This window comes from Temnothorax curvispinosus, unplaced genomic scaffold (genome assembly GCF_003070985.1).
Source record: "Temnothorax curvispinosus isolate PA1 unplaced genomic scaffold, ASM307098v1 QBEX01008590.1, whole genome shotgun sequence".
Classification (NCBI taxonomy): domain Eukaryota; kingdom Metazoa; phylum Arthropoda; class Insecta; order Hymenoptera; family Formicidae; genus Temnothorax; species Temnothorax curvispinosus.
The window spans coordinates 919,795-928,065 of record NW_020218370.1 but is presented as its reverse complement, the minus strand read 5'-3'; the positions used below and the strand labels follow the sequence as shown (position 1 = coordinate 928,065).

The 8,271-nt window shown below is 36.7% G+C and overlaps 1 long non-coding RNA gene across 1 annotated transcript; it reads right to left on the bottom strand.

Annotated features, from left to right (window-relative positions):
• Window positions 1–6,567: 6,567 nt before the first annotated feature.
• Window positions 6,568–7,056, bottom strand: LOC112458007. The gene is made up of 2 exons (XR_003041173.1): window positions 6,817–7,056; window positions 6,568–6,658 (listed from the first exon to the last, which is right to left on the bottom strand). It is a non-coding gene; the product is annotated as an uncharacterized LOC112458007 (long non-coding RNA).
• Between the last annotated feature and the right edge of the window lie 1,215 nt (window positions 7,057–8,271).

Sequence of the window (8,271 nt, the reverse complement as noted above, 5' to 3'; positions counted from 1 at the left end):
TTAAAAAGAAAGAAATACAAAAGTGTTGCAAAAGTGGCATATTACCCCCATGTGGGGGTAATATGCCACATATACAAACATGTATAGTAATTTAACTTTAGAAGGGCATTCTTGTCTAAAAACATGTAAAAGAATATTTTTATTACAATTTCAATAAAACACTAAGAAAATTCTAAAAAGCACGTTGTCATACTTGTCATACTGTACTTACCCCATAAAAACTATAATACTAACAGGAAGTAAGTAAAACTTGGGCAAAACGTCAGATATAATATTTTTTACAATTTCACAGTATTTACAATAACGTTCCTAGCCGTAGCTTTGTTAAACATAACGAGTGGCATATTCCCCACACTAGCATATTCCTCCCAGTTACCTTATGTATGATTTAAGAAAAAATTTAGTTTGCTAATTTATACCAAAATAGTGATATTGTATCATCAATTTGTATATACCTATAAAAAATGTCAATTTTATTTCGATATTTAAGATTACATCGATATATCATCTTTAATTGCTTTTATTTATATCACATAAATATATTTTATGTGATTAGTATTGAACATTAATTTTTATATCAATAACTTTACCTTTAAGTAAATCTCGACATTTAAAATCGCATAAAAACCAGACTTTCGATCACGAGCATCCAAACATGCATTAATTATCAATACACTTCATCGATAATTTTAGCAATGATTGTAGTCGCATTTCTATTTTTTGTTATTACACTGAAAGTAAGATCATCGACCGGTCGTTTGCATGCACATATTCGGGACCCTTTTCTTACAAGATTACAGAACGACCCGGGGAGGTCATCTACGTGACACACGCGGGCGCGCGGACAGTGGTGGTCTCTGCCAATGGCCTGGCGATATTTCATAATTAGCTTTGAGGCCCATGCGTACACCGAGTGCGTGCACGCAAGGTGCGTCCGCACGTCTTCCCCATCACGGCATGCCACGATGTTGTGCCCACACATCGCCGATTAAATGCCGTATTAACTCCGGGACCTATCATATTTTAGGCTCGCGTCCGGGTGGGGGTGAATTCTGCAGAGGACCTCCTCTCGAAAGGGGTTAAAGATGTGGACCAAATAAAACATAACGTATAGAAATGAGGAGGAGAGAAAATTTACTGGGATATATTTATATCTTGAGCGACCTCAACATTGACGCGTACTTGGAAAAATTTAATTTGGTGAATAAAAATTGCGTCTTTGAAATTTTTTCCGGTTCGATCGACATAAAGATATAATCATATTTTTGTATATTTAATGGATTATATATAAAGTCAACTATAATTTATTAAGTTGTAATCTTTACTTCCAAAAGTTGGATTATCATTACTTGAGTAATTGCAACAGTTACAGAATGTTATATTTTCGATTATCTCGCGTCGGTCGTTGCTTTATATATTCAAAAGATTTAAATCACTATTTTGCGTATCTCGAGCGTGATATTTAAATGGCATTTTATTCTAATTTCGAGATCTCGCAAATAAGAAAATCGTAAAAATATATATTCTTCAATAACTAATTCATATTTAATGTTGATTTTTTGACCATTTTCTTTTACACTTCAAACCTATAAATTGTATTTTTGAACAAATAGATTAAACAGCTACGCATCTCCATTAATAGCTGGCCCTGGTCCTGATGCAGGGATGTCGGGGCGGAAGGATTGGAGCGGGTGAGCGAGGGGATCGAAGGGAGTCAGCGAGGATCTGCCGTCTCAGGGCATCGTCAAGTGATTTACGCGCGCGGATGTGGCATAGGTACGATAATTAAGCGAGAAGCCGCCTGTACCGCTTCGATCGGGCCTCTTTTCACTCCTCTCGGCCGTTCTGCCGCGTGGGCGGTCTCTCTTGGGGCCCCGTCCAAATTTGACACGCGTATCATAACCCTTCGCAACGCTGCTCGCCGCGATCGGTCATTAAAATATAATGTGCTAGCGGTGCGGTGGGATATTTACGGTCAAGAAACATAGAGATTGCTATTTCGAATCTTAGACAAGACACATTTTGAGAATCGATTATCACGTTTTCTCATTTCCCATACTGAGAACGAACTCAAAATCCATCTTGTTTTCTTTGTTTTATATAACTGTTGGTAGAGAACTAGAGATATTATTTTTATTATTAGTATTTTTATAATATTATAAATATATTTATTAATATTGTTTTTATAATATACTTTTTAATATAATATTTTACAGTTTTTTAAATATTTTTGTACATACTGCGCTTAAGGGGGTCGTCTGGTCAAGAGGCTGCTTTTGGGGAAGAATTTTTTGTAAGGAATCATAAGAATACACTTTTTTGAAACTTTTACATCATATTTATTGATATTTGAAGAGTATTTAGAAATTTTTCCAAGTTGATATATGGCCAAGAATCCGCTGTAGAGCGCCCCGAAGACAACTGTGTAAAAAAACGGTACCCACGATTCCGGATCTCCAGAAAACCAAATAAAAATATTAAAATTTCAGTTTTTGCCAACGTTTTGAAAAAAGTTCATAATGAAACTTTTTTTCAAAACGTTGGCAAAAATTGAAACTTTAATATTTTTATTTGGTTCTAGTTCACACGATAGTCACACATCCACAGATTAAAAGGATTTTTTTTTTTTTTTTAGGATGAACTGGAGATCCGGAATCGTGGGTACCGTTTTTTTTACACAGCTGTCGTCGGGGCGCTCTACAGCGGATTCTTGGCCATATATCAACTTGGAAAAATTTCTAAATACTCTTCAAATATCAATAAATATGATGTAAAAGTTTCAAAAAAGTGTATTCTTATGATTCCTTACAAAAAATTCCCCCCAAAAAACAGCCTCTTGACCAGACGACCCCCTTAAATGAAGTATCTAATAAGCGATGCACCTAAAAATTCTGTAAAAAATATTTTTATCTGAAAGGGATTTTACTTGAATCTTAATTTTTTCTGATTTGAAATTTTTCTGCTAATCGATGTTTTCATTTGTAATGTGATATTTATGATTTATATCTTTAACGATAATATAAACGATAAATTAAACTTTCAGGGAGGGACATGGGAATGAACTACCGCCGGAACACCACGGTGCAATGTACCTTAGATAAAGTTCCTGTAAAAGAAAAACCGGCGAACGGTGCCATGGCAGGGATTATTATCGCGATCCTTAAACGGGAGAAACCCGGGGGAACTTGACAATAAGACGCAGATGAATTTCGATGATCGTCACGTTTCCTCATTTGTGCCGCCGCTGGCTGTAACGCGGGTGGGGGGGGGGGGGGCACCGCTTAAACGGGGCCCCCGAAATCCGCGCCGTCCCATTCCTTCGCGTCCAGGTAAGAACGTAGCGACGGCATCTCCTTCAATGGAATTCCACCGTCGAATTCCCAACCGGCAATTTGCCAGTTGCATTCGAATTTCGCGAATTCCTAGCCCGTGTATCGGGACCCCGGCGCTAATCGCCGTGGTCGATAGACGCAAAAACGATCGCATAGACACACGGACCACCCCACGTGACCATCGTTCATTGTCTCTCCGTACCACTCTATGCAATGTTCGTTATGATGAAAATTTCGCGCGAGAATATTTCGCGTAGCAAATTTTTTGGATGTGACCTACATTTGAAGATAGTTAGAGATGCGGAAGTGTTTAAATTAATACTTTCTTGATATCCTTGCATGTACCATATATAGGTACATTCTCTTGCAGTTGTAATTTGACCGTGTACTTAAATTTCTACTGTACATCCTATTGTCAACTGATTTCTGCATCAAGTCTCATTCAAATTGGCCAATTTGTTTTCGGAATATTTGCTGGACAAACAGCAGACCAGACAGACAAACAGGCAAACATAAAGTTGGATAGAACTAAATCATCGTAGACATCGTAATCCAAATAATGTTTATTGAACGAAAGTGAAATTGTGATATGGCGCATCATTTGATATTTGAGAATTGAGAAAATAATGAGAGAAAGGTCGAAGGATGAATAGAAAATATTTATAAACTTAAAAAGAATGATCTAATAATTATTTTATTTTATATTTTTCCAAACATGCATTTATAATATACTTTTAATCATTTTATTTACTAAATAGTAATAAATAGATGATATATTATACCAAATCTTTGCGAAAGTTTTGCTGCGGTAAAAATAGAATATTTTCGAAATTGCCTTGGAGAATGCGAAATTAGTTACACTTACGCTGAAAAACCGTTTTACTTGCCAATCTTTCGCGAAAATCCATCAAGGTATTGTTTACGTTCAAGGATGCGCCGGGCGAATTGTCGCGTCGGTCAGCTATTACGGACTGCTCGCAAATCGATCGGAAAGTGCAACAGGGAAATAAAAATGCGAGGACAGGTTTAATCAGTTTTACGGCCGGATGCTCGCAAGATGGACGATCGGATTGTAGTTCGCGGGCGAAGTCCTGATTGGAATTGGATCAAACAAGACGAACGATCGATCACATGGCGTTGCTTTACGAGAGCCTGCACGCGCTTAACTGGTGTCCGGCACGTGCATAGGTACCTACGTAGTGCATACAGGCAGACCGATCAACAACGATCGACGGTGTTATCCGCGTGCACACGTCGACAATTTATGAGAAGTCGATCCGATATTCGCGAGATGCACTCGATGCGAATTAAGCGCTAAAGCAATAAAAATTCGCCGTTTTTGTTAGTCCGGAAAATTATCATTAATATGCATTTTGCAATTTTTATATGTCGATATTTATTGCTTAACTTTTAGATTTTTATTATAATATATTTTATACGCAAATCACGATATCGATATTTATAAAGCCAATTCGCTTCGTGAATAATTCCTGCCCATTTCGATAAAACTGTTTGCGAGTTCTATAATTATTTTGAGTTTATAAGAAAAAAAATTATCTTAATTCTGTTATTTAAAAATTATTAATAAAAAATACGTATGCAAATTAAAATTGTATAGACATAAATAAATCTATAAATGCTTTTTATTTCTGAAAAGTTTCGAATATATCGAATTTAAAGACAATTATTATTTCATTACAATTTTCGGATCTCGCTAATAGATTTGTCAGGTAGCGAATTATCACTTTCGACGCAGCGATTTCCCATGCGGAATCGTCGAAAGCGGATCGTGATCGTAAAACGCAGCGCGTATTCTGCCATTTGACGATCGGGTAAGTTTGTGTTTTGCAAATGGATAACGTCGCTGTTTCTTGATCGGGCATCCTGAATTATACGACATTCGCCGTATAGCATACACGTAGGTGCGAGGGGTAGTGTCAACAGCCTCGTAAAGCGCGGGATGTGATCGATCGGCCGCCTCGTTTGATCCAATACCAATCAGGGCCCGGACAGCGAGCTGCAACATGGCTGCTCGTTTATCTTGCAGAATATCGTCCTGAATTTCTTGTCGTGTACATACGCGCCGTGGCGCGGCGCGTTTTCCTTTTGAGCTCGAAAGTGTTTCGCCGGGGCTAATGAACGTCGTTTTTATCGTCGCAATAAGATCGGCTCCGCCCGGCCATGAAATCGGATTCGCCGGGCGGAGTAACGAAGTCGATTCTTCGGCTCAATGTCGAAGTAGCGCATTTACTACAATTCCCGGCACATTGACGCCCTCGTGAAACGGGGCCGTGATCGATGGATCGATATCTCATCGCGGAGTAATCATTTGCTTTACTGCCTGACTCTCTATGTTAAAACGAAGAGCGCATATGTACTAAGGCCGCATGTCGATCAGAAAGATTTTTTAAATTCTTCAGTGAACGCAGAATACAAAGACTGATTCTCGATTATTTTTGTCGAAGATTATTTTATTAGGAGTATTCCTCTCGAAAATAAAATCCTTTGTATTTGACCGATAGCTCAAATCTGGTATACACCTTGCATAAAAATCAATCTCTTTTAATGAAAAAACAGAAAATTTTGAAAGAAAGAAAAAAAGATTTAAAAAAATAATAGAGATTTATTCATTGCTTACAGATTTATTGATTTATTAAAAGTATTATATATTTTTTATGTCAGTAACGACAGTAACGGATAACTGATTTTATTTACTCATACATTTATAAGAATACATACCTTAAAACATTGTTCAAAAATGGAAAATAAGCTAATATAAAGATTTTGAACAGGATATTTTTATCAATCTTTTACAATTTTATCTTAACCCTTCGCCCGTAAACTATAATTTGACTGGCATCGTCCGTAATCTGGGTCATAAATGTCCTGTCGTTATTTTGACCTAGTAAATAGTGTTCAAAAAATCTGAAAAAATTCTGTAATACTTGTATACTATCCTATTTTATAATCCCAAAGTTTATTTAGCGATTCATTATAAGATAAATTGTTTATAAATAATTCTTTATGCAAAAAATTGATAAAAATCCATTTTTATTAAAAAAATCATATCTCATTGAGTTTTAAATCAAAATAAAAAATTCCAACGAGGTTTTATAGTTAAATATGTGTACTTTCAAGAAAAAAATTCTGTATATGGGTCATTTTTAAAAAGTATAATTATTCTGAGGATTGAAAATGGCCTTTTTCGGGTTAAGGAGAAATAAGACTTTTAACGTAATTTTTACATTATTTTATTAAAAAATCATATAAAATCGTCTTTCTCGTAAATAATATCTGATATTTGTCGCTTGATCATCCATTGTACCCTGAAAGTACATGTAATTTCTTTTTACACGTGTTTTCATCCACTCAAATTTTGAGGTTATAGGTATATATAATATACACAATCATAAAAAAATATCACTTATATAAGTTAAAAATAACTGTAGTAATATGAAAATGACGTTAAATTAATTTTACTTACTTGCACGAAAGTCTGGCACTGTCCGTAAACTGGGTCAATAGTGGCACTGGACGCACTTTGACTCGCTGCTGGTCAAGCACACACTGGCGAATTCCAACGAAACTTTGGGCATGAGTTCTCCCCACTACCTACTTTTTTTACGAGGGACGGCAAGTCCCCCCCCCCTTTTCATTTCGGCGGTATTCTATCTTGAATTTCGGCTTGTGCCATTTATGACCCAGTTTACGGGCGAAGGGTTAATACTCTAGATGCCCATCACTCCGTGTGTGTAAAAGTACCAAGAGTCACTTAGGCTAATCCAGACTAAATCCAGCTTTTGCTAATATTCTGTATTGCTCTCAACATTATCCTTCGGCGAATATCGCCTCCTGGCAAAAGTCGAGAAGCGGTAACCGGCACACCTGGCGGATTAAACGTGCAGGCATTTAGGTACTTCTCGGATGTATCTCTTAGAGAATGTCCTAATGGTTCCCACTCGACATGACGATCCCCTTGCGTTCTTCTTTCCCGCGCTTCTCATCTCGCTCTTCCAGCCCACTTGCACAAGTTGAATCCTCGAAATCCTTCAGCCTCTTCAATGTCGAGTGGTATGGAGAGTTGTCTAAGAATTAGAGATGTGCCGAGGACTCACTCGAAATGGGTTCAAAGTACAGGGCACATATCCGCGCGATGCTGAGTGAGAAACGATGATAAAAATAAGGCAGGCACATCAAGGAAATAGAACATGCATATTTAAAATATAGGATAAATTGTCATATGTTATTTAACTTCTAGGTTTTTTATGGCTGGATCTAAAAGAAATCAACCGTATTTATCAGATTTCCCTCATTTTCAATTTTTCTTGATGTAAATTAGAATAATATGAGAAGATATAAAATTTGAAATCTATTTAATCAGTATTTTTTCTAATAAATAGTAATATATCAGTTAATATGAATATAATAAAAATAATCTATTTTTATATAAATAATTACTGTTTATTAATATATTGATAATTTATATCTATTATATCCATTGATTTGTATTTCTACTTTTTTCAAAATATTTATTATTTATAATAATACTGATCAAAAACTCACACGCATGAAGACACTTATCGAAATACACACAAATTATAAATAATTAAAAAAAAATTGACGCGAAAAGTTTCGCAGGATAAGGATCGTGTAACGCGCTCGAACACAGGGTAAATTGCAGCGGAAGTGTAACATGTCGAGTGCAACGTTCCAGAGCGCGATATTTCAGCGGCGCGTCTGACAAATGAGCGGCAATAGCTACTTGCTGCACAGCGAGCGACCGAGCGGCAACAACATTCTGCCGCGCAACCACCACTGACGAGAGCGAATGATTTACCCAGTAATACCGATAGGTTGTTATGATCGATTCGTACATTAATGCCGGTTAGATGCACGCTCAGGGTCGGTTGCTACCACGCGAGACTATATCGTTGCGGTG